Here is a 23,664-nt window from a genome sequence, read left to right as displayed (position 1 = left end):
ACAAAAGGATCAGGATAAAATGAGGGAAGGTGAAAGGACCTCTGAAGAACGAGTCCAGACCCCGTCTGAGCACTCTGTCTTTTACCAAGCAGTCCGGAACACGGCTGAGTCCTCCGCCAGCTGGACTTCCAGTGCGTGAGGGACGGGAAGGGAAAGTGTCCACTGTGCATTCCCAGAGCTGTGGAGTCTGTCTGGGAGTCGTGGGCCCAGTGACCCCGGCGCAGCGAGGAGCCCTGTGGGCTGATGGGAACGGCGGGACTCTTTCATGCAGTGAAGTAGGTTCAAGGAGAAGTCGTATTAATTTTCTTCAGGTTTCACCTGAAGAGAGGGAAATAACACTGCCCAGGTGGAATCACGGTTCCTAGCCGAAAACAGCAGGAGCCGGATTTGGCTAGCTTGGGGAGAACGTGTTGTTGGAAACATGTCGGGTGGTTTATAGGAGAGCCAGGCTTGGGAAAGAGTGCAGAGCCAGGACAGCGGTTAGCTGACAGCAAGGCCAGGGTCCCAGCTCAGGGACTTCTAGTAGGACGTCCCTGGAGCTGCCGCTGAGTGGCAACTTGCAGCCCCGACCCGGGACACTCAGCCGCAGTCCCCTGGTGGGGAGCTGCTGTCCGAGCGGGGGCTCCTGCGGCAGTCTTGAGGCCACACACTCCACCAGTAGTCGCCAGGGGCCTTTGGGTTCCCACGGCGGGGTGGACCCTGTTTCCTGCTGAGACCTGCAGAGGGAGGATCCCTCCCCTGGACAGGGAGGGTGACTGACACCAAGTAACAGAGGCTGGCACCAGCCTTGACGAAGCCCCTCACGTGAGGATGGACAGTCCTCACTGTCAGAAAGTGTCCTCTCGGCCACCCGGTCTGCTCACTCAGCTTGGCCTGGGCTGGAGAAGGCCCACATGGCCTGCCTGCAGGGAGAGGCCGTCCGGAGCTCGCGGTGGGCAGGGCTGGTGTGAGCTGCTGGGAAGGAGACTGAGGAGCAGGGGTGTGGGTGGCGGGAGGGAGAGGGCAGCAGGGCTGTGTGGCCCGGGCACCCTGCAGACCTGCGGGGCACCTCAGGGGCTCAGTCACCAGCAGCAGCCCGAGGATGGAAGGCACAGAGGGACACGGTGCAGGGGACCTGGCTCCAGGCTGAACCCCACCAGCCTCTCGCGTCTCCCCGGGTTAGTGCTGTATTTATTTTCTTAAAAACAGCTCTGGGAGTTTTATAAAAGTGACACATGCCATTATAAATGACTCAGGCAATATCAGAAGTCTATGGATAAACGTAAGCTGTCACGTGAATTTCATAGTCTGTGAAAATCAATAATGTTTGGTGAAGATTTTGTGAGAATTACCAGGACACCTCTTTATACAGAGGTAGCTAAACAATGGCCACTTCAGTACAGACAATTTTTAGGAAAATATGATCATACTAGACATATGATATTAATTACTTGAACAAAACCCAAGAAATAAGATTTGAGAGAATTGCTGGACTTCAGGTGTGTCTTTCTCCAAAAAAAAATTGAGGGTAAATTTTTAATGGACACATCATGTAATACAGTAATGCTTACTACATTTTTACAATCAGTATTATAATAAGGTTTGATGCATTTTATAAACAAATACACCACAGAGTCAAATCTGGATCCCAATTTAGAACAGCCGCAGCCTTCCATCGGTCCTGAGCCTGGGAGCTAACGCTGTTCGACGTCTGGTCAGCTCTGCTGGCTTCTGAGCAGGAACGAGACCAAGCAGCACCTGTTCTTCCCTGTCAGGCTGCTTCTGCAGCTGTCCGGTCTCTGGGCTCATCCCCAGCGTGGAGGGAGGCGGTGACTTGCTCCCTTGTGATCCTCGGCACACTCAGTGGACAACAGGCCACAAGGCTTCGTTCTCGGTGATGGACGCTGGGTTCTCCCCAGTGCCTGCCGTCATGGGCTTTGTTCCTGCTTGGGCACAGGAGCACTTGGCTGGGCCTCCACGGGAGGGTGGAATTGCTCCTGGCCTGCAGGTGTTCGGCTTGCCCAGCAGGTGCTTCCAGACCCTTCTACGACCACTGCCCCTCTGCCGGTTCTCCTTTCAGTCGTGCCATGCCCGAAGAGTGCAGTGGAATGGCCATTTTGACACTATCAGCTCTGCCCACCCAGGAGCATGACCGCCTTCCCGTCTTCTGAGGTCTGCATTGACTTCTTTCTCCAGTGGTCTGTAGTTCTCACTGCAACCATCTTTCACCTCTCTTGTTAGACTGAGTCCCAAGTATTTTATTTTATTTTTTTGAGGAGAATGTGACTGGGGTACTGTTCTTTATTTTTCTCTCAGTGGATTCATTACTCATGTATAGGAATGCGTTCGAATTATGGGTATTGATTTTATATCCTGCTACTTTGCTGAATTCATTTATTAGTTCTAGAAGATTTTTGGTGGGATTTTTTTGGTGGGATCTTCCAAATATAGAATCATATCATCTGCAAATAGTGATGGTTTAAGTTCTTCTTTACCTATTTGAATACCTTTAAGTTCTTTCTTCTGTCTAATTGCTCCGGCTGGAGTTTCAAGGGCAATAATGTTGAATAAAAGTGGTGAAAGAGGGCATCCTTGTCTTGTTCCAGTTTTTAGATGGAATGCTTTCAATTTTTCTCCGTTTAGAATTATGGTGGCCTTGGGTTAAGCATATATGGCTTTATGATGTTGAGGTATGTTCCTATTATCCCTAGTTTTTCTAGTGTTTTGAAAATGAAGAGGTGCTGCATTTTGTCAAATGCTTTGTCTGCATTTATTGAGATGAACATATGATTCTTTTTTTAAAGTCTATTAATATAATGAATTATGTTCATTGATTTTCGTATGTTGAACCAACCTTGCATCCCTGGGATGAACCCCACTTGATTGTGGTGCACCATCTTTTTAATATGCTTTTATATGCAAGTTGCCAGAATTTTATTGAGAATTTTTGCATCTATGTTCATCAGGGATATTGGTCTGAAGTTTTCTTTCCTTGATGTGTCTTTGTCTGGTTTTGGCCAAAAACATTCACTGAACAAAAGACAGTATATTCAACAAATGGTGCTGGGAAAAATGGAAAGCTGCAAGTAACAGAATGAAATTAAACCCTTATCTCTTACCCTGCAGGAAACTCAACTCACTGTGGATCAGACTTAGGCCCTAAAACAGAGACCCTGCGACTACTAGAAGGAAAAGTGGGCCCAAATCTTCACCGTGTTGACCTAGGATCTGATTTCCTTAACAAGACCCCTAAAGCATGAGAAAATAAATAAATAAATGGGATGGACTCAAACTAAAAAGCTTCTTTTTAGCCAAAGAAACAATCAATAATGTGAAGAGAGAGCCTACAGAGTGGGAGAAAATCTTTACCACGTGCACCTCAGATAAAGCATTAATCTCTAGGATAGATAAAGAACTCAAAAAACTTAACTCCAAAAAACCAATCAATAAATGGGCTAAGGAACTGAACAGACACTTCACAGAAGAAGATATACAATTGGTCAACAAATATATGAAAAAATGTTCAACATCTGTAGCAATTAGAGAAATGCAAATCAAAGCTAAGATTTCATCTCCAGTCAGAATGGCAATTATCAAGAATAAAAGCAACAATAAGTGTTGGTGAGGATGTGGGGAAAAGGTACACTCATGCATTGTTGCTAGAAATGTAAAATGGTGCAACCATTATGGAAAGCAGTATGGAGATTCCTCAGAAAACTTGAAATGAAACCACCATTTGACCCAGCTACCCTACTTCTTGGTTTATATACAAAGGACTTAAAATCAGCATACTACATGACACAGCCATGTTAGTGTTTATAGCAGCTCATTCTCAACAATTAATCTATGGAACCAACCTAGATGCCCTTCAACAGATGAATGGATAAAGAAACTGTGATATATAAATATTCCATTGTGTATATATATATATATACACAATGGAATATTACTCAGCTTTAAAGAAGAATGAAATTTTGGCATTTGCTGGTAAATGGATGGAGTTAGAGAATATCATGCTGAGTGAAATAAGCCAAATCCAAAAAACCAAAGGCTGGATGTTTTCTCTGATATGCAGAAGCTAATTCACAATAATGGAGGTGGGATAGGGAAGAATAGAGTTACTTTATTCTTGGGGGAGTGAAGGGAGGGCAAGGGGCATGGGGGAAGGAAAGATAGCAGAGTGAAACAGACATTATTACCTCATGTACATGAATGACTGCATGACCCATGTGATCTCACCATATGTATAATCAGAAAAATGAGAGATTACACTCCATTTATGTATGAACTATCATATCATAAACGCATTCTACTGTCATGTTCAACTAATCAGAACATATAAAATAAAAAAAATTAAAAAAGAAAAACAAAAAGAATAGTGCAGGTCTGGGGACGTAGCCAAGCGCGGAGCACTTGCCTAGGAGGGCGAGGCTCTGGGCCCAGGTACGGCGCTGCCAACAAAACAACATACAGCCAGCGAGCAGTGAGGAGCCGTCTTCCCTTTCCATAGCTTTTCGGGAGGTTTGTGTATTCTGAATAAAATTCCTTTGACAGACAGTTGAATTTGAATATCTTCTCACATCACTTTTCAGACGTCATCTTAGTAGGATTTTATCGGAGCCTGAGCTTTAGTTATCCCATTTGCAGTTAAGGAAACACGCCTAGCAGGGACGTGTCCAAGGGGCCACAGAGCCTCAGACCTGGGTCAGGATGCTCTCATCTGCCTATTTAAAAAGGTTAAAAGTAAGCCATTTAACATGTACAAAGGCTTTGCGACAAAACCAGCCTGAAGTCTACAAATATTTCAGGAAATTTCTTTTAACTCATTAGACCAGATCTTGAGGCTCCCATGAGATTTACTTTTAATCTTAGAGTTAAAGCAGAGAGATCTTGAGGTTTTTTCAGGGAAGAAAAACGTAATCATAGACGTAGCTCTGGAATCACAGAAGCAGCTCTGGAAGCTCATTTCCTTGGTGAACTGCATGATGCAAAGGTTCCTTTTCCATAGGGAAATTTGCTTTAAGCAGTGGCTGTATGGTTTGCGGTCACCCTGGGTAGTGCTTAGTGTGCACAGCCTTGGAGGAGAGAAGTGGCCTGGAGACCAGCTCCTGGGACTTAACGGACTCTGGTGGAATGCAAGGGGGCTAGGACCCCGCCACTCACAAAACTGATGTATAATAGTAACCTTCTCTGTTACTGTTGGGGTGTTTAAGTGTGTGCAACCTGGTGGTAAGACTCATTCAGAAAATGAGGTTTTCAAAACCCAGAAGAATAAGTCAAGGAAGATGAATTCATGTGGCAGTGTCGAGTTCAGAGGGCCAAATCTGAAGTGCCTGAATGTGCCCCAGAGGAGCTGAGGGCATTAAACCAGCTTCGGACAACCCACATCTGGGAGGAGTGTAGCCCATCCCACTGATCTGCTGCTGTGGTCTAGGCATGGCCCAGGCACCCTGCCATCTGGGGCAAGGTCAGGGGCCAGTACGAGTGGGTGGACAGTGGGGGCCACATGGTGCTGCAGTGACTGCACTGCTTTATTGGCCTGGGGGCCACTGCCTTGCAAAGCCACACCTCCGAGGGGTGGACATTTGTCCTGGAACCTCCAGCGGATTCTTGAAGGCACACAGGTGCACTCCCACAGAAGGGGACAGGCCAAGCTGACCTGAGCGCCAGCATCCCACGCAGCACTGGTGCCACCTTCCTCCCCAAGACCTGCTGGAGGCTACTCACTGTCGTGCCCAGAGATGAGGTGAAGTCACCTCTGGAGTGCCCTAAAGAGAAGGCTGTGACTTTGCTGCCTAATGATTATTCCTGGCGGGATAATATTACAATTTCAAGGTCTGATGCCTTAGAAATCTTTCACTTACAAAGTAAATACAGTAAAAAACTTCATCAAAAATACTTGACCACAGTATAAATAAAAAAAAAAAAATTAAAGCAAAGCAAAAACCATTATTCAGGAGTTTAAGGGAGTGACTCATTCTGCTCTGTGTAAAATTTCCAGAGATAGCATCCTGCAGAGATTCAAAGAAAATGTGGTTCTGTCAAGTAATTTAGAAGAAAATAAAGACGATACGCTCTGGAGAGTGTCGGATGCCCTAAGTGGTCTTGGCGATGGACCCACGGTCGGTCAGTGTCCAGCTGCAGGAAGGACGCCGTCGGGATCCGGAGGGAGGGAGCGAGCTGCTCTGTCCTACCACCATGAGGCCCTGCACCGGCTGGTCACCCCTCTGCACCTTCCTGATTCCTGTCTGTCTGTCTGTCTGCTCACTGTTTCTGAGGTCACTCCTGGGCCTCCGACGCTGGATGCGGAGAGGGGCTGGAGGTAGGAACGCCATGTTTGAAGCAGGAGGACCCAGGCCGCGGCCCTGCCCTGTGCTTCTCCGACGGGCGGTGCAGAGCAGCAAGCACCTGGCCTGGGTTTTCAGAGCTCGAATCCCTCAGAAGCTTCGCTCCCCCTTCACCTCTCAGGCCACAGATTCTGTACTTGACACTGAATTGCATCTAGTTGTAAAATAGCTCCTGAGACTCTGTTCTCTTACATGATTAGCTCTGGCTACTTGTGCTCTTTGGATATGAAGAGAAAATCAAGTGCTTTTGTGTAGAGAATTTTAGAACTTTTTTAAAAACGTGAGAACATTGGTGACGCCATTGGAGAAGGTGCATGGGACGGAGGCCTAATAAGCTTTACACAGCCTCTGCCTTTCCACACTTCCCTTCGCCTCCCCCCGGGTCCCGCCTCCTTTCAGCTGTGTAACCCACGGTCCAGATGAACACTACTGTTTCCAGCAACACAGGAGGAGAAGGCCTGCGATCCACGTCAGTTTTCTCTGTGACTGTCCTCAGGCAGGTCCGCCAGCCGTGGTGCAGTGGGACCTTCTCAGACCTAGCGCTTCCAGCCAGTTTCATATCTTGGAGCTCTGTTCATGCTGACGCCACCTGATGAACACAGGCCAGCGCACACAAAGCCTGCAAGAGCCACGGTGAAGACAAAATAGCCTCAGCTGTAAGGTTGGGTGCGTGGCTCTAGACTGGACAGCGAGGGCTCACGGTCGGCTCTGCTGTTGGCGGTGGCTGGCAAGTCGCTAGGGCTCTAGGGAGTCAGCTTCCCTAGCTCTCAAGTGAGGGCTACCATAATTCCCACCTCACCTGCTGTCCTGAGAATTAAACAAGCCAATTCTGTCTCCAAAATCAACAGGACAGACACGTTAGATTGGCAGCTTGGGCTAAGTTCTGGACTCCTGGGTAGGATTCCGGTGCCTCTCACCTGGGTCACCACAGTGAGGCGGGGAGGCTGGTGTGGGAAGAGGCTGAGGGAGGCGCTGACTGCACAAAATGAGACTTCAGAAGGTTATTTTTTAAAGGAAGGTGGTGGTGATAAGCCAAAAATAGAAGTGTGCACCTCTAAACACCCCTGAAATTATAGCCACACATGGAGTCACAGATACACCTGGAGTCATAGACACACCTGGAATCATAGACACACCTGGAGTCACAGGCACACCTGGAGTCATAGGCACACCTGGAGTCACAGGCACACCTGGAGTCATAGACACACCTGGAGTCACAGACACACCTGGAGTCATAGACACACCTGGAATCATAGACACACCTGTAATCGCAGGCACACCTGGAATCGTAGGCACACCTGGAGTCACAGGCACACCTGGAGTCACAGACACACCTGGAGTCACAGGCACACCTGGAGTCATAGACACACCTGGAGTCACAGACACACCTGGAGTCATAGACACACCTGGAATCACAGACACACCTGGAATCGTAGGCACACCTGGAGTCACAGACACACCTGGAGTCACAGACACACCTGAAGTCATAGACACACCTGGAATCACAGGCACACCTGGAGTCACAGACACACCTGGAGTCACAGACACATCTGGAATCATAGACACACCTGCAGTCACAGACACACCTGGAGTCATAGGCACACCTGAAGTCATAGACACACCTGGAATCACAGGCACACCTGGAGTCACAGACACACCTGGAGTCACAGACACACCTGGAATCATAGACACACCTGCAGTCACAGACACACCTGGAGTCATAGGCACACCTGGAGTCACAGACACACCTGGAGTCATAGACACACCTGGAATCATAGACACACCTGGAATCGTAGGCACACCTGGAGTCACAGGCACACCTGGAGTCACAGACACACCTGGAGTCACAGGCACACCTGGAGTCATAGACACACCTGGAGTCACAGACACACCTGGAGTCATAGACACACCTGGAATCATAGACACACCTGGAATCGTAGGCACACCTGGAGTCACAGACACACCTGGAGTCACAGGCACACCTGCAGTCACAGACACACCTGAAGTCATAGACACACCTGGAATCACAGGCACACCTGGAGTCACAGACACACCTGGAGTCACAGACACACCTGGAATCATAGACACACCTGGAGTCACAGACACACCTGGAGTCATAGGCACACATGGAGTCATAGACACACCTGGAGTCATAGGCACACATGGAGTCATAGACACACCTGGAGTCACAGACACACCTGGAGTCACATACACACCTGGAATCATAGACACACCTGGAGTCACAGACACACCTGGAGTCATAGACACACCTGGAGTCATAGGCACACATGGAGTCATAGGCACACATGGAGTCATAGACACACCTGGAGTCATAGGCACACCTGGAGTCATAGGCACACCTGAAACGATTCTATTCTGGAGTCAGTGTGGAGTGCAGACTTATTGAAATGGAAATGCCATTCCTGTAGCTAAAGAACAAAATCCAAAGAAGAGCAGGTGGTGAGAGGGGCTGCAGGCAGGGCCGGTCCCAAAGGGCAGTCGCTCCTCCTGCAGACTGGGTTATAAGGAAGCGGGAAACAGACGACGAGATCTAGCCTCCACGGTGCAGCTTCGCTGGGTGGAGCAGGGTGCCCTTCTAGCGTGGGTGGTCCACAATTCCAGTCTGCAGGCAGGGAACTCCCTCGGATCCTTTTCTTTCTGGGTAGTCTCAATTAAAACCTGGGTATCTTATTTATGTGTCAAAAAATGCTGAGCCCACAAGAGCACATGGCTGTCTCTGCAGAAGAGTGCATGGCTGTCCCTGCAGGACAGTGCATGGTCATCACTGAAGGAGAGTGCATGGCCATCTCTGTGGGACAGTGCATGGCCGTCCCTGCGGGAGAGGGCATGGCCGTCCCTGCAGGCCTCTTCCACATCCTTCCCTCAGGCCTGCTCAGCTCTGCTCACTTCTAGCCCCAAGTTGCTCATGTCAGTGGCCCTTGCCTTTATTTGGTGACTGGCAGGATACAGTGTATCCTGTTCAAAGTCTCCCTGTCTTCTGCCCTCCCTCTTCCACCCCTGGAAGTGATTGGGTCAATGAGCTAGGGTCAGTTCTTGGGACCTTGCTGTGTACAACTGGAGGGGAGAGAGCAGAAGACCTCACCAAGGCCGCAGGGTTAGGCTGTGACCTCTCATGCAGGTTTCCCCCGAGAACTTGACCTGTGTAGGCTTTCTGCCCACGTGGTTGGTTTTCTGGGTGCTGGGGGAACCCCGAGCTCACACCTGCTAAGTTGCACCCAGCCCTACACTTGCTCTTCTTTTGGGGAGGAAAGAGAACCCTGGCATTCGGTTCCCCTCTTGGCTATAGGGTCTCACATGGGCTTCCCAGTGGGAACTGTTGTGGGGGGGCATTTGCTTCTGGGTCTGAGGAAGACACTGGGAAGAGCCCTGCTCTTCTGAGGTCAGGGTTGTGAGGGAAGCCGATCCTGAATGAGCATCCAGGAGCACAGAACAAGCCTACAGAGAGAGATCTTTAGGTCATTGTTCTGAACATGGGCTCCCACTGCCTGGATGCAGGTTGGTTTCTGGACCCTTCCTTCCATAAGCCAAAATGCTTCCATTGTTTCCTTTCTTCTTCCAGTAATGTGAGTTGGCTTTCTGTCACTTGATTGAAAAACCCTGAATAAGACAAGAAGTGATTGACAAGGCTGAATCCAGGCCTGCGTAGGCCTCCTGCCGGAACATCTCTTTAAACACCATCAGAGCCTGGGAACAACCTGTTCTTTACATAAATGCGGCTGTAAACTTAAAATAACACTTTCTGGAAAGGAGGGAGGCTGCATGGGCACAGGTGTCGAAGAAACTGGTGGCCGCTTTGTTCCTAGTGAGCCTGAGAACAGACCAGACGTCCTGCAGGTGGCTGGGACCCCGCCTGCCTGGGGGGGAGGAGAGCGGAGCCTGTCCCGCTGCATCCTGAGGAGGAAGTAGAGCATCAGACCACAGGCGGGAAGCTGTGGGGCCAGCCGCTGCACTACCGCTGCCTTTCCAGGCTTTTCCATCAGGAATCAGGCTCTCCACTGAGCGGCTTGTGGCACTTCTAAAGCGCTTCCAAATTGTTTTCACACTTGGGTTCTGGGAAAGTAAGAACCCAAGCCCAGCACGTTCCACACACTCCTTCCTCACCGACTCGTGGTGGCCAATTCGACCGAAGAGAGGCTTTCAGAGGCCAAGAACTTCTCCAGGTCCCCGGGCCAAGCTGGGATCCCACCTCACTGCCTCTGCGACCCTGTTCTCAGTTGTGAAGGCTTCCCGCGCGTTCCATGTGTCCAGCACGGGAGGGTGAGGTAGGTATTTCTACCTACCTGGGGTAGGTATTTGGGGGGTATTTCTAACCCCCCAATTTTTCAGGGTTACATTTGTGCAAACATCCAATAAAGTAATTTATTTTTCATAGCTCCTGCCTCTCTAGTAAACCAGTGCTGCTGACAACTCAAGAATGCTGACAATTGCTTGCTTATCACTTGTCACTTCTCCCTTGGAGAGCAGCTTGCTGTCCTCTTGACTTCCCTTTGGATCCACTGTGCTCCAGGGGACAGCTGGTGACAGCCCATGCCCAGGTGCACAGTGCTCTCTGGTCTTATCAGAGGAATCCAGAGCTTCCCAGAAGGCGAGTCAGGCTGCCTGGGAATACTGCAGCATTCCAGCTGTGAGACGCCAGAGACAGGACCGAGGAAGGGAGGGAGTGGCAGCCACCGCGCAGGGAGAGTCCTGGATGGTCTTGAGTAACTGTGAAGCAAAGCCTCGTGCCTCGCGAACATCACAACACAGCAGGAGAGGAACTGACTTTCTGAGAGTGCAGACTAGAACACACCGAACGAACATTTAAAATGTCTGCAGACACGCTCTGTGATGGACATTCTAAACAGTAGCTGGGCAACAGTGTGCTTCATATTCATTTTTGGCTAATACATGGGACTAAGAAGAGATAAGGTAAAGTGAGTGTGGAGAGCAGGTGTGCAGAACAGCAGCTCTCAGGCTGTGCCCGCCCTAGTGACTCCATGGTGTGCAGAACAGCAGCTCTCAGGCTGTGCCCGCCCTAGTGACTCCATGGTGTGCAGAACAGCAACTCTCAGGCTGTGCCCACCCTGAGTGACTCCATGGTGTATAACAGCAGTTCTCAGGCTGTGCTGCCCTGAGTGACTCCGTGTTGTAGAATAGCATCTCTAAGGCTGTGCCTGCCTTGAGTGACTCCTTGGTGTGCAGAAGGACAGCTCTCAGGCTGTGCCTACCCTGACTGACTCCATGGTGTGCAGAACAGCAGCTCTCAGGCTGTGACTGCCCTGAGTGACTCCATGGTGTGCAGAACAGCAGCTCTCAGGTTGTGACTGCCCTGAGTGACTCCATGGTGTGCAGAACAGCAGCTCTCAGGCTGTGCCTGCCCTGAGTGACTCCATGGTGTGCAGAACAGCAGCTCTCAGGCTGTGCCCGCCCTAGTGACTCCATGGTGTGCCGAACAGCAGCTCTCAGGCTGTGCCTGCCCTGAGTGACTCCATGGTGTGCAGAACAGCAACTCTCAGGCTGTGCCCACCCTGAGTGACTCCATGGTGTATAACAGCAGTTCTCAGGCTGTGCTGCCCTGAGTGACTCCGTGTTGTAGAATAGCATCTCTAAGGCTGTGCCTGCCTTGAGTGACTCCTTGGTGTGCAGAAGGACAGCTCTCAGGCTGTGCCTACCCTGACTGACTCCATGGTGTGCAGAACAGCAGCTCTCAGGCTGTGACTGCCCTGAGTGACTCCATGGTGTGCAGAACAGCAGCTCTCAGGTTGTGACTGCCCTGAGTGACTCCATGGTGTGCAGAACAGCAGCTCTCAGGCTGTGCCTGCCCTGAGTGACTCCATGGTGTGCAGAACAGCAGCTTTCAGGCTGTGCGTACTCTCAGTATTTTGAGTTTTGAGTGCTGAGGTGGAATGACTCCACACCTTCTTTGTATAATTCAAGAACCACCATCTGCCTGGCCTAACCATAAGGCACGAACTGATAAAATTAATCTTGCTAAGAATGATGGCTGCCTGGAATTTATTGGGTCAGTCAGAAGTGCGTGACGCACGGGAGTATGAAACTCATGTCAGAAAGCAGGCGCAGGAGCTTAAGGAACACAGTGGGTCTTCAAATGTCTCAGCCCCTCACTTGAGACCCGTAGAAGGAGGGGCACCCTGAGGCTGGACGCAGGGGCACCCTGACCCTGCCACCTGGTCACTCATTGAGCCTTGCCTGGGAGTGTTGCCGCAGCAATGAGCTCTGCATTTCTGTCCTTGGCCTTCAGCAGTCTGGCTCCTCCTGCCCCTGAGGACCTTGTCAGTCCCACTCGGAGCTGACATCTTAGTCTGTGCTCCAAGGGGACCTGACACTGCGCCTTCTGGACCTTGGCCTGGAGTGACTCTGTGCTTTGACAGCTGTGCGCCTGGACAGGTGCTGCTGGTTCCTACTCGTGTCTGACCACCTGTGGTGCCTGCCTCCTCGCTGCTTCTGCCTTTGCTCTCAGTGCAGCCTCCTGGACCCCGTGGCCGCCTTGCCCCTTCCCTAGCCTTTCTGTAACCTGTACTTATAATTGTGTCCAGTGTGATGTGAGACCCGAGTGTTTAGATATTAGAAGTGACGACGGGAGTACCAGCACCTGGAGTGCCCAGGTGATGACCCCAGGTGACCTGCAGGCATTCAGTGACCTTCCGCTGCTGGACGTGGTGCTGCCTGCAGATTCACTGTCATTCAGTAAGTTCTGACACTGTGGAAGGACAGTGTGTTTGGTCTCGCTCAGGACAGCAAGGCGGGCCATCAAGCTGGCCACTGCATTTGCTCAGAGACAGGGTGGGCTCGGTCCTTTTTTTTCTTACAGGAGGAGGACAGCCCGTCCCGAGCTGGGCAGGCAAGGCTCCTTTTGCGCACGCGCTCACAGGCTCTCTCTCTACTTGAGGGCTGCAGGCTGTCCTGTAGCTCAGTCGGAGGAGGGCTGTGTCCTGGTGGCCTTAGACTCATTCCTCCCGGTACAGGACAGCTGCTGAGGTGCCCCCGGTGCCCTCCTCCTGTTCTGCAGAGAGAAAGGTTAGAGACCCTGTATTGCTCCTTCCAGAGCCACAGTGGCTCTTGGCTCAAGGAGCCATTGGCCTCATGTCTGGGGTCTTTCACCCCCAGATGCACCTTCCGGCCATTTCTCAGGAGACAGGCGAACTTTGCTCTCAGGCAGCAGCTAAGGGGCTCCCAGTCTTCCTCCCCTGGACTTTTGTGCTTCAAAGACTTCAACATATGAGGCGAAAGCCCCAGTCTCCCACCTGGAAGTGCTATGCAGGGACTGCACTGATCTGTGGATGTGACAACTGTCCCATGCCTGACTGGCGGGTCCCTGAGCTGGCTGCCATCTGTCCCAGGGCGGGCTGGACGTGCCTGCCTGCGTGTTCTGTGCACCAGTGGGGGCGCAGGTGTCACCAAGTATAGGCGACTGCAAATTGTGGTCGTGCTCCGTGGGAAGAGCAGGGTGCTTTGAGTGGAAGCACGGGAAGACTGAGCTGAAGATGTCAGGCCTCAGAGAGTCGCTTGAGGCGCGGTCTGAAGTCCTGCAGCAGCCAGCCAAAGGCACAGGGCGAAGCCATTGGTCAGAGGGGCAGCACTTGTGTGCAGGAAGCTCCTGGGTGGCAAAGGGCTGGCGTGTTGGAGGTGGCAGGGTCGCCTGCTGGAGGAGTCTGTTAGCGGATGAGGACGGCTAAGTCCTCAGCAGGGCTTGGTCCTTGCTTTTTAGTTATGACGCATTTACCAACTTAACTTCTTTGCTTATGTTTGTTCTTTTGTTTAAACGCTGCCTGTTCCCAGAAAGATATGGAGCAGTTTCTTTGTTAAGACATCCGGCGGCTCCAGAGTTTCAAATCTTCGGGGGCGGCTGCTACATCCGCAGATGAGCCTGCTGGGTGGACCTGGTGCTGTGAGCTCCCGGCTCTGGATTAGCCTGCGTCTGAATGTTCTCCCGGTTGGTTTATTGTACTTCATTTGCCTTTAGCTCACATTCTATTCAGTTGCTATGAGCGTGTGAATCTATGGGAAAGTCACAGCGTGGAAAATGAAGTCAGAAAGCCACAGAATTGAGATGGAAGGACAAAGAAACTATTATTTGATTCATGTGGCTGCTTGCTTGAAAATTCTCCAAGCAGCATTTGTTTTCAATTTTGTCTGATGTTAAATCATCAGAACAGGGCAAAAGGATGATGTATTTTTCTATTTATTCATATGCCTTCATTTTTCTCGGGTCATGCTTTCCATTTCTTGCATTATTACATACTAAATGGGATAACAGAGGTGGCCTCAAGAGAACCCCTGCCTGGGAGCCGGAGCACTGGAACCCATTCGTCACCTCTGAGCACCGATCTCCAGACACGGACCAGCCAGGTGGGGGCTCGGCCAAAAAGGGGTGGGGGAGGATAAGTTTGTTTCTTAGATTGTGTAGGATGCAGAGTGACTGTGGGCCTCAGCTGGCAGTCTCTAATCAGAAATTCCACCACAGTCCACCCGCATTCACCCTCCCTTCCCCAAGACAAAGGCCTGGCACGGCCTCCCTCCTTGAGTCCTCCCTGTTCTCTCCCCTCCTCCTCCCTGGAGACTCGGTTTTTTATCTTGTGGAGGGAACAGTAGTGATGGAGAGGTCACTCCATTCCCTAGGCCCACAGCCCGAGCACGCCCCACTCTGCTGTGGACAGGAATGGACCGTGGCCTCCATGCTCATGTGGACCCCTGTGCCAGGCTGTCCCTCCTGTAAACCCTCCCTTCCCATCTCCAGGATCACCCTCTTCCTCAGATGTTTTCCTACCTTCAAGTGATCCTCCCTGGACTGTGTTCTCCCACAAATGGAAGCTGAAGAGAGTCAGCCTGAATGAACATAGAGCCACAGTTACTGGAGGCTGGGAGGCTGGAGAGGGGAGGTTGGATAGGGGAGGTTGGGTCTGATTAGTGCATGCTGTGTATGGACGGTCACACTGGACCCCATGAGTATGTACGATTATACACACTAATGAGAATAAAATATTTTAATTTTGTGTAATAAGGGCTGTAAGTGTGATTGAAATTGAGCATGAATTAAGGTATAGGAGAAATAGCCAATGGTGGGAACATGACGCCTCTGCTGTGGGGGAGATGGGGATCAGACGAGGGACTCGGGAGAACACGGTCCGGGGCACGGCTGTGGAAGGAGGGGTCCCGGGGCAGCGGGGCCGGGAGGCTGCATGTTGAAGAATGCACGGGGACGATGACATTGGCAGCATGCAAGACGAGGCACCGGGAGGTGATCCCGGTCAGAGGGAGCCCGAGGGTGCCAGGCACGACCAGACGCCACTCACCCGGCAGGGGACACGCCAGGCAGTGCTGCTCTGTCTGCTCTTTATTTATTTGATTTTTAGTTGTAGAGGGACACGGCACTGTCACTTTATCTGTTTACTTATATGTGGTGCTAAGGATGGAACCCCTGCCTCACCGGCGCTAGGCAAGCGCTCTCCACTGCGCCACAGCCCAGCGGCCGCTCTTGACAGCTTCTCTACAAAGTGAGCACTTCAGCTCTCGGTGCTTCTGATACTTTGAAACACAGACGACCAGTATCTATTGATGCTACTGTGTTTCATTTCACAGTCAGGGAAAGAGTTCTTAATATTTTGAAAATATTTTAAAAAGTTTCTTCAGTGAGTATTGACTGAGGATTCCACATGCACCCTCAGACGCTATCTCAGCCTGCAGGAAAATCACGAGTGCACTGCCACGTGGTGTGACCAGCACCCAGGATGAGTGGCAGAGAAGCCACCCACGGTGTACACGGCATGCGCTAGGTCCAGGGCTGCCTGCTGACCCTGGCCTCCTGGGTGTGCTAGGTTCCCTGGGTTGTCCAGGGCTGCCTGCTGACCCTGGCCTGCTGGATGTGCTAGGTCCCCTGGGCTGTCCAGGACTTCCTGCTGACCCCGGCCTGCTGGCCACCCCACTTCATGCTGCCGGGGACCCGTCTTTCCTGGGCAACTCCAGGTCCGAAGGCGCCTGCCTGCCTTTGGCTGTCACTGGTCAGAGGGGCTCTCTGCTCTCTTGGCGTTGAGGGGTGGACGGGGCTGACCATGTCCTGCTCTTGGGGTGGAGGCCCAGCGTCCTGGTCGTTTCCCACGGTTCCTGCTCTGACCCTCAGCCTTCGCTGCTGGTTCCCGTTGACCCGCGTCCGCTCTGCTCGCTCTCGGCCTCATCCACGCGCGGACGACCCCCGGTTCAGAGCCCCAGCCGCCTCCTCGCTGGGAACCACCTCTCGTCTCCAGCTGGGCACCCGGGAGACTCACGCGTCCTCGGCATCCTGCTTCTGCCTTCCAGGTGTCTCCAGAGTCTGCTCGGAAGGCGGTCCCGCTCCCCCTCGTCCCGCCGCCCTCCTGCCCTGCCCTTCCGCGGCTGCTGTCAGCACAACTGAGAAAGGTCAGGACCCCGCGCTCCTCAGGACCCGGGTGGCTTCCTCCCCTCAGGGGAAGCCCAGACCCAGCTGGCCAGGAGGCGCCTTCTGGCCCGTGGCCTCTCTCCTCCCTCCTACCACACCTTTCCCCCAGGCCGTGGGCGTGTGACCCGTGTGCCCTGGGACTGTCGGTGCCTCAGCTGGTGGACAGACAGCTGCCAGATGCCAGTGGCAGCCACTCTAGCTCACGGAAGGTCCTAGTCCACCCCCGGGACTGGGGCCCGGCCTGGCTCCTCACTGTGGTTTGGGACAGAGACGCTCTGACCTTCCTCCTGTCCACGGCTCTGTCCCCGGCGCCTCTGAGTCGCTTAGAGATAAAGAAAAAGAGCTTGAAGACGGAAGAGCGTGATGTCACGCCGCCAGCCACGGGCAGGCTGGACATGCGGTCAGCTTCTTACCAGGAGGAGACACTGGCCGTTTGAATCCAGTAGTGCTGGGCACGTAGTAGGCACCAAATAATCAGTTTTGGATCAACAACTGAATGAACGAAGGAGCCCATGGCGGGTGCTGCGCGCTGGGCCGTGCAGGGAGACCTGAGCCAGCGGTGGAGTTGGGGGTCTTGGCCTGATGGTTTGATGTGGCCTGAAGTTCACGTGTGGGCAACGCGTCCCCAGACCGCAGGGCCGGGTCGTGGGCATGGCCTCCTGAAGGCACTGCTGTGGGGGGCTTGCTCTCCAGGGTTGGGTCCTCAGGGGAGCGGGCTCTGCCTGCCCGCCGTCCCCTGCTCTTCTGCCATGGGGTGACGGAGCAAGGGGGCCTCACCTGAAGCCTCTGCAGCCCGGGCTGCCCTCCAGCACTCTGAGGGACAGGACAGGTTGTCGGTGCCCCTGTCCTCGGGCGCTCTGTTCTAAGATGAGAACCAACGAGACATTTCACAGCTCTCCTCAGTCCACGCGAGAGGACATGGCTTTGTTCCTGATACCGGACGGCAGATCAGAGATGTTCCTCCTTTCATGCCTCTTTCCCCAGAACAGAACCTCACGGCAGCGTTTTCCACTCTCCTGTGCCAATGGACTCACCGAGGTTGAGAAGCTGACCACGAGGAGAATATTTCTACCTGTTCCTCTCTCTCTGTATTTTGTTTGTATTGGATTAAATACTACAAATGTAATTATGTAACTTTTATTCATGGAAAACTCTGGAGGGAGCTGCATTAGCAAATATCCCTGGACACAGGCTGAGCCAGAGTGTTCGCACACGTGTCCTGACGCTGGGATGTACGCAGACGCACACCCCTGGCCTGGAGCACAGTGACCTGTCCAGGGCAGTGAGCCCTGTGAATAAGGCGGCACGGTCACCCTGAAGGCTCCGCAGGAAACACCAAGGTGGTTGTAAGGTTCATTTGCCTGGCCCTTCCTGGGGAGCCCCTCACGTGTGGTGGGGCTGCAGAGCCGCTGCGCTGTGGGTTGGCGGGGCTGCTTCTCCTGGGCGTGGTGCTCTGGCTTCAGTCTGGCCTAGAACGTGGTCCCAGTTGTCCAGGGATCTTCGTTCCTTCCTGGGCGTTCTGCACCCTCTCCTCTTGACCTGCAGCCTCCGCCTCTCCTGGATTCTGCAGTCGCTCTGTAGCTCACTGCTCTCTGTGGCCCCAGCCTGTTCTGTTTCCAGTGCACCCTCCTCCTAGCTACTGGAGTTAGTTTTCTCAAGTGCGAATAAAGGCCGATCCGGTCCGTGAAATGCCACTGTGATGGTGCAACAGAAGAGGCATGCCGGACGAGGAGCCCGGAGACGCAGGTCTGTCGTCTTGAGCTTCGTACTGAGTGACAGTATCGAGGTGTAGCTGGGTTCTTTTCTTTCTTTGGTTCAGAATGAAGACAGATCTCATCCTTCTTCACAGTAAGGGTGGACAAGGAGTGGCCATGGACTACATGTCCAGACGCTGCCAGTGGTCCTGGGAAGGTCACGGGCAGGCCTCGGCCTGGGCCCCTGCTGCTCCCCTGCAGTGCGTCCATCCATCCTGGGTCAGCAGCTGGCCAGCAGGGTGGAAGCCGGTGCTGGAGCGGGGCCTTCCTGTAGCGTGAAGGGTGGCCGTGGGCGCGGAGGGTGAAAGTGCTGGACCTCAGGGCCCTGTGTGTGCCCAGCAGTGAGTGGCCAGTGGCTTCCAGGGCGGGTTTCTTGGCATGGGTCCCAAGGCTGGCAGTCATCAGGACAGCAAGAGGAGCTTCCAGTCAGACTCAGGTCGGGGCTTCTTGGCTGGGAACAGGGAGTGTTTATCCTGCTTATCTGGACGGCCCCTGATTTATGGGCATGGACACAGCTGAGTGTGGATGGAATAACCCCAGCAGGAGGCAGCAGGGTCTTGGACGTGGAGGTGGGAGTCTCTCGCAGGCAACGCACTCGGTATGTTTGATTAGGTCTCCTGAGACGCGTGAGGTTGTTGTGCAACCCTGGGCAGATGCAGTCGCGAGCTCCCGGGCGTCCTGCTGGTCTTATGTCCCTTGTTCCCTAAGGCCCCCAATGCCAGACCCTCCCGCAGGACCCGGTACAGCCCTCGGAGCAGCGTGGGGTGGGGAGGCTGCTCCACTTCCTCCTGAGACCCTTCGCCACTGGACTTGGGTGGGACGGCTGAGGGCAGAGAGAGGAGGAGGCAGATGAAGGGGTGGAAAGAGGCTGAGGGGAAACTCGGGGCGGGAGGATGGAGGGAGGCCAGACAGGCAGGAGAGAAGCAGGTCTCCCTCCAGTTGCCACCTTGGTCTCGGCTTCTCATCAACACGAGCCTGCAACAAAGGCAGGCTCACAACGGAGCGCCAAGTGGCCGTGGCTCGAGGGTGTCCCGTGGCGACCTCGTGGGAGAGGGCGATGGCAGCGGGCTGCCTGGAGGAGACGCCTGCCCTGCTTTCTGCCTCTGTGGACGGAGACCGCCGCTGCGCAGGTGGTTCCCGAGGACTTCCTGACCCCAGCCCCACCTGGCTCGTCGCCTGTCCTTGGTCCTCGCTGCGGCCGTGGTCAGGGTGTCTGCGGTCCTGGTGTTCTGAGTGGGGGGACCCACACCCTTCGCCCCACTCTGAGGTCCCGTCCTCCTGCTGCTTAGCACTGGGGGAGCTGCGCCCCCAGGAGAGCGGAGGCAAGGGGTGCACCTCGTTTTCTGCCCTAACCCTCGACCCCTGGGTGCTGGCAAATCTCAGGTGCAGACGAAATGTCTTGGCTAGAAACATGGAAGGGAGAGAGTTTAAAAATCCTCCCTCCACTGGGAGGAAGAACCAGGACGCAGCTGCTCGTGGGTCTGGGGCAGCAGATGGATCATCTGCTTCCCGGTCATCCCAGCAAGGGCCGTGCCTGGAGGCGGAGAGGCCACACCGTGAGCCCGAGGTCTAACCTCCCTCCGCCCTTAGCTCTGTGTGGCGGTGCCTCCTGGAGGCGCTCTGGCCTGGGTAAGGCATGTTGAGCTTCTCCTTCAGAGTCCTGGGGTCCTGGGTGTCCCGGGGGACAGCTCTAGGTGGAGTCAGTGTGAGGACGGGGTTGGGAGGGGGCTGCAGGCCACCGTGCAAAGCCCAGACGGTGAGACTGAGCTCGGCAGCACAGGAGCGCCCTCCCGCCGTGAGCCTGGAACGCTACCCACAGGGAGTCCGCACAGGTTCTGTCTGTTCCGTTGCGGAATGAATCATGATCAGCCCTCTCCAAGGACCGTTCTGCAATTGTAGTTCAATTCTGATCTTTGAACTTCAAGTGAAATTTTGCTTTTTCAAGTTTGTTATTCTTTCTTTAGGGACAGGAAATGAGGTGAGACAGTTTCAAATATATTTATGAAAAAGATTCTAGCCATCAAAAACTTTTATGAAAGGATATTTCGATGACTTAAATAGAAGTGAATTGGAAAGTTTCAGTTTGAAAATGTTCCAATTTCAAAAACTAAATAAAAAATAGATTTGGAATGAGGTAGAGAAGGTAATGCAGGCTGCAGTAAATTGAAAATGACCCACTGTGGCTTGCATGAACACAGGTGTGGTCATCCATCCACACCTGTGGGTTCTGTACCCATAGATTCAACCCACCTGGATCAAAAATATTCTGAACAAATTGCATCTCTACTGATAGGTGCAGACATTCTGTCCTGGTCCTCAGCTGTTTGCTAGCATTTACGTTGTATCAGCGATCATAAGCACTCTAGAGATGGTCTAGAGCATGCAAGATGTGTGGAGCTCATATGCAAAAGGGTCCTGGGCATGCACATTTAAGTCTGTGTGTCCTGCCGTCCATCCCCCAGGGTGCCTAGGGATAGCTGTGTTTTTCCACCTTCTCTTTTTATTTTCCAGAGCTACTTGTCTTATCCTTTATTTCAACATAAAATACCTTGTGTTGGTGTGTAAATGTATGTATGCGTATTTTTGTTTGTTTGCTAGCTTTGTGTGTGTTGGGGATCGGGCCCAGAGCCTCCCACGAGCTAGGCCAGCGGTCTGCGGTGAGTTGCCTCCCCAGCCCCCACGCTGTGTTTACGCGCATTGCTGAGTTAGAGCCCACCAACAGATGTGGGTGCATTCAGCCATTTTTTCCCGTATTTGGTCACTGTACAAACACTGCAGAGTTCACGATGAGCACCTTTGCTTTCAAAAATGAAAGATTGAAAACATGCAAAACACCCAGAAACACAATACAGCACGAGAAAGAAAGAGTGAAAAGGAGAATTTAACCTCTTCCCTCCTCTCCGACCTGCAGGTCAAGACCTAGGGGGCAGAGGAGTCTCTCCAGGGCTGGACGTGTCTTCACTCCTTTTGCATCATTTTTGCGTCCTGGTTCCAGCACAGGGTTGAAACGGGTAGGCCCTCAGAGGGACTTGCCGCGTGGATCCCAGCCTTGAAAGCGGGAGCCCCAAAGGTGGCACGTGAGCACAGGACAGTTTTGAGCTAAAGGCAGCTGAGAAGCGGCTGCAGGATGTGCCTTTCCTTTGTCCCTTCTCTGCAATCCACTGCTGCCGCTGCTGAGTGAGTCCAGGAGCGGGACTCCAAAGCCAGCCCCGAGAGCCACGCATTCCTTGGGAGTTGTCCGTGTCTGTGTGAAGGACCCATGAACACGGTTTCAGTTTGCCTCTTGTGGATCCTTCTTGTGGCCCAGCGTCTGTCTGAAGAATGCCTTAGTCATCTTCTCGTCACGTGATCAAAATATCTTGCAAGAACCACTTGGGGGAGAAAGGTTTTTCTCTTGGTTTCTGAGGTTTAGTCAGGGCAGCAGGTGTGGGGGCTACTGAGCTTGTGGATGGGGGCAGGGGAGACGGTGAGCGAGGCAGAGACACCAGGCAGGATAAGCCTCCGGACACCCCGGCGACCTGCTTCTACACCTGCGCCCCCTCCCAGGGGTCCTTCCAGCCTTCGATGAGTTAATACCCCAAACGGATTAATCCACTGACTGTGGCTGATGCACTGTGGGGTCAGGGCCTTGGAGGCTCTCGTGGCCTGGAGCCCCACTCTGCTCCTGCTGCTTCGGGGCCACGTCTCAGCTCGTGAGCTTTGGGGGGCATCGCGTATCCAAACCACGACGATGAGACGGGAGAAGCAGGCTCACAAGAAGAGCAGAGCCCTGAAAACGGGGCGTTTGGGGGCCTTTTCATTATCTGTGGACAGTAGAAGAGCCCGTGAAGAAAACCCAAGGAACTCAGCTGAAAGCTTCACGGTAAGGTGGAGACACAGGAAATCACACCTGCAAGTCGACTGTGTTCACTTAACCTGCTGGAATCAATCAGAGAGCAAAGTGGAGAGCGATCCTGTTCAAAGAGCAGCGCGAAGCGTGATGCATGGAGTCGACTTCCTGGAGAATTGTGGGACAACGGTCACGCGCCCTGAGAGACACGAAGTAAGACTTGAATTGAAGGCAGCCTGTCACAAGTATGTCGGTTCCTACCAAACTAGCCGGCAGATGGATGCTGTCCACGCAATCCCAGGAGAATTGTTAGGGGCTGTGACGAAATGACGCTAAACACCTCCCACAGATGAGCAAGCACACCGAAGAAATTCAGGAATCTAGAAAAGCGGTGACGGGGACACCATTAGCAGTCAGGCTTCCTCTACCACAATCCTAACAGTCAGGCGCCAGCGTTGGTACCAACAAACACACCAACATGCTTTTGTGACGTTTGTTCTTTTCAGATACACATGACAGCAGAGTGCATTTTGACATATTATACATGCATGACTTATTCTAATTAGGATCCCATTTCTTGTGGTTGTCAGGATGAGTTTCACTGGTTGTGTATTCATAATGAACATAGGAAAGTTCTGTCCAATTCATTTCACTGTCTTTCCTATTTCCATCCCCCTCCCTTCCCTTCATTTCCCTTTTTCTAATCCAATGGACTTCTATTCTTCCCTCCCCACCCTCCCTTATTGTGGGTTAGCATCCACATAGCACACAGAACATTCAGCTATTGGTTTTGTGGGACTGGCTTATTTCATTTAATATGATAGTCTCCAGTTCCATCCATTTACCAGCAAATGATATCATTTCATTCTTCTTTATGGCTGAGTAGTATTCCATCATGTATATGTACTATATTTTCTCTATCCACTGATCTGTTGAAGGACACCTAGGTTGGTTCCACAGTTTAGCTGTTGTTAATTGAGCTGCTATAAACATTGATGTGGCTGTGTCACTGTAGTATGCTGATTTTAAGTCCTTTGGGTGTAACTAGGAGTGGGATAGTTGGTTCAAATGGTGGTTCCATTCCAAGTTTTCTGAGGAATCTCCCTGCTGCTTTCCAGGGTGACCACACCAATGTGCAGCCCACCAGCAACGTGTGGAGTGAAGCCTTCCCCACATCCTTGACGTGGATTTGAATTTCCTGAGCACACATTGCACCACGCTGGCCCTGAGTGCCGTCCACCAAGGCGGGTGAAGCCCGCAGACCCTGCAGTTGACCAGGCAGTCCTGGGTGTGCCATGCTGCTTTGGACCACGTGTCCCACCT

The 23,664-nt window shown here is 52.6% G+C and overlaps 1 long non-coding RNA gene across 1 annotated transcript; it reads left to right on the top strand.

Annotated features, from left to right (window-relative positions):
- Window positions 1–13,927: 13,927 nt before the first annotated feature.
- On the top strand, window positions 13,928–15,224 carry LOC124994813 (uncharacterized). The gene is made up of 3 exons (XR_007110552.1): window positions 13,928–14,280; window positions 14,605–14,696; window positions 15,085–15,224. It is a non-coding gene; the product is annotated as an uncharacterized LOC124994813 (long non-coding RNA).
- Window positions 15,225–23,664: the final 8,440 nt, after the last annotated feature.

The sequence above is a fragment of the Sciurus carolinensis genome, chromosome 10 (genome assembly GCF_902686445.1).
Source record: "Sciurus carolinensis chromosome 10, mSciCar1.2, whole genome shotgun sequence".
In the NCBI taxonomy this organism is placed as follows: Eukaryota; Metazoa; Chordata; class Mammalia; order Rodentia; family Sciuridae; genus Sciurus; species Sciurus carolinensis.
Note: the sequence above shows the minus strand (reverse complement) of the source record. Positions and strands in the feature narration are given on the sequence as shown.